Source organism: Dendropsophus ebraccatus, chromosome 14, assembly GCF_027789765.1.
Source record: "Dendropsophus ebraccatus isolate aDenEbr1 chromosome 14, aDenEbr1.pat, whole genome shotgun sequence".
Taxonomy (NCBI): domain Eukaryota; kingdom Metazoa; phylum Chordata; class Amphibia; order Anura; family Hylidae; genus Dendropsophus; species Dendropsophus ebraccatus.
In genome coordinates, this window is record NC_091467.1 from 9196834 (window position 1) to 9200342 (window position 3509).

Consider the following 3509-nt stretch of genomic DNA (forward strand, 5'->3'; position numbering starts at 1 on the left):
TGGTTTTGTTGGTCTCCTTACAGGAGCCACCCCTTGGCTAGGTCCTTCCCTGGAGGGAGACCTGACTAGTCCCATATTTCGAGACTCTCTCCACTCTTTTTGGCACTCTAGTAAATAGGTTGTGCCAGGTATTGCGGTCCAGACTCCTTTTAGTATGTCCGAGCTGTAACACCAGACATGGTCCATGGACAAGAGTGGTCCTGTTTCTTAATAAAAAACCACTCATCACAGCCAACCCTAAATTGTAAAGCATTTCCTCAGAGCGCAGGAGGTCACAATATCTAATAGTCTTTCATCATAGTGTTTGGGCTGCCAGACCATGAGGTGTACGATTTTCCCGCCAGCCCTTCGTACTCAGTCCTATGACATAATGTTTCTATTCTGACTATGATTGGAAATCTTAACGCGGCCTGAACGATAAGAGGATATTGCAGGATATCGAGCATCGTGCAACTGCTTTACATAAAGATATATAGAGGGTTGTTGCTGCGGATGACCCAATTTCCTGTACATGTAACATAGATGAAGAAACTCTGTTGCTAGCAGCGTCTGTGCAGATGGCCAGAAGACTAGAGGTAGTGCGGTTTGGGGTTTATATCAGAGCCAGATAGCAGAAGATCCGTCTCAGGGGTGATAATTAGTCAGAGCGGATGAGGTAATGCATGGAATACAGCCATCGCATCGGAACACAGCGAAAGGGATTTTTCCTCAACCAAAAGAGGTGTGAAATAATGCAGTGAGAACGTTACCTCAATGTGTGATCTGTGGCCAGGGTTCACCTACGTATCCACACAATATAAGGAGAATTTAGAGTGTTATGTACATAACGTTAATGCTAGAAAGAAGAGATCGTCAACGTTTTCTATCAGTCCGTCACCATTTTTCGAGATCTCACCTTGCTTTTAGCGAGCCGGAATATTTTTGTTTATTTCCAGAGACTAAAATCTTCTGCAGATCCCACGTGTACGTATTGCAGTGTCCTGATACCCATATCCCAGCTACTAAAAAGTACATAGTTGTTGTGTGGCGTAAGAACTTCTCTGAAAAGTCTACAATAGAGATGAGCGCAATTCGAGCATGCTTGTGTCCAATCATTCGGCACAGGGGCGTAACTAGAAATGGCTGGGTCCCATAGCAAACTTTTAGAATTCTATTAGGGTGCGTTCACACGTACAGGATCCACAGCTGATTTGATGGCCCAGATTTGATTTGCTTTAAATCTTCAACTTCAAATCTGCGCCATCAAATCTGCTGCAGATCTGCTGTGGATCCTGTGCGTGTGAACGCACCCTTAAAGAGAATCTGTCACCAAAACAATGCTATCTAATCTATCGCCATCGTGTTATAGAGCAGGAAGAGCTGAGCAAATTGATATATATCTTTGTGGGAAAAGATTCAGTATAAGGGTACGTGCACACTACGGAATGGCGGCAGATAACTCGCCGCGCATTCCGCAGCTGACACCCACCAGTAGACTGTGGTCGGACGCGTGTGTCTCCGCCTGTGTCATTGACTCCATTCTATGCACGGGCGGGGTCTGTCCAAGGAATGAACCTGTTCATGGAGCAGCTATAGTACGCACCATCCCTGGTTAGCTAGATTCAGGACAAGCTAACCAGGGACACTACAGGGCTGAGCAGGCCACCGTGATGCGGCAGGACCCATGGCAGACAATATGGCTATGGCAGTAGTTTCGCCCCTGATTCAGCATTTGATTACCAGTACCTGCAGAAGTTGGATGCAACCCTTTGGGGATTCCTGGGAAACATGGATACAGCCTATGGCCTATGGATCCAATTATGTCCCCAAAAAACAAGCAGATTATTTCTAATTCCAAATAACCGGTGTACATTCTCTGTGCTTGTGTTCCTTGCAGCACTATACCTACAGCGCTATACCTACAGCCCATATGCCAGCCTGTTCTTATCACAGCCACCGCTACAACATCTCCATCTGCAATTAGTTCCAGCACAAAGTCAGCGGCGGGTACAGGAGCCATACGGGAACATCACACATGTCATATGCAATAAGTTCCTGTGAGCCGCAGTGACATTTCTCTGCAGACTCGTCTCGTGTAGAACAGCTCATTAGTTCTATATAAAAGGAACGGCACAACCTGGAAGACATTCTGCCAAGATGTCCTGTAGCTCCTGCACTAGGGCTGTCTCGTTCCTCACTAATAAACTTGACTTGGATCCTCCAGGAAGAGGTAGGTTGAGCCGGCATAAGATTAATTACCAGAAAGTGAACTAGAACCTTGGGGTATGTTCACACACGTTGCAGTATCATTGCATTAACGCCATGGAGGACAGCTTGACAGCAATTACATGATTAATTACTGCAATGAAAGGATGGAGTAATGAAATGAAAGGGTGGAGTAATGCAATAAAAGGATGGAGTAAAGAAATGAAAAGGTGGAGTAATGCAATGAAAGGGTTGAGTAATGCAATGAAAGGATGGAGTAATGCAATGAAAGGGTTGAGTAATGCAATGAAAGGATGGAGTAATGCAATGAAAGGGTTGAGTAATGCAATGAAAGGATGGAGTAATGCAATGAAAGGATGGAGTAATGCAATGAAAGGGTTGAGTAATGCAATGAAAGGATGGAGTAATGCAATGAAAGGATGGAGTACTGCAATGAAAGGATGGAGTAATGCAATGAAAGGATGGAGTAATGCAATGAAAGGATGGAGTAATGCAATGAAAGGATGGAGTACTGCAATGAAAGGATGGAGTAATGCAATTAAGGGGTGGAGTAAAGAAATGAGAGGGTGGAGTAATGCAATGAAAAGCTGGAGTAATGCAATGAAAGGATGAAGTAATGCAATAAAAGGCTGGAGTAATGAAAGGATGGAGTACTGCAACGAAAGGGTGGAATAATGCAATGAAAGGCTGGAGTAATGCGATGAAAGGATGGAGTAATGCAATAAAAAGGTGGAGTAAAGAAATGAAAGGCTGTAGTAATGCATTGAAAGTATGGAGTACTGCAATGAAAGGATGCAGTAATGCAATGAAAAGATGGAGTACTGCAATGAAAAGGTGGAGTAAAGAAATGAAAGGCTAGTGTAATCCAATTAAATGATCAATTAATTCTCTGGGGAAAAACCAGACATGGTAGCGCATCCATATACTTATTGCTTTGCTTCTCAGCACTATATACTACTAACATCAAGAGTTAGTCACATTTTGATCAAAGTGCATAAACCCACACACCACGTCAAGGTTCCCAAAACATATGGGACCCTAACTAAAAAATGGCGCAGACCCATGTGGTGACCACACCACCCATCGGCGAGGAAGGGAAGGGTGACATACTAGGAGGGGATGGATACAGGGAAGGGGGATATACAAGGAGTAGATGGATACAGGGAAGGGGATATACAAGGAGGGGATGAATACAGGAGAGGGGGGCATACAAGGAGGGGATGGATACAGGAAGGGGGATATACAAGGGGGGATGGATACAGGGAAGGGGGATATACAAGGAGGGGATGGATACAGGGAAGGGG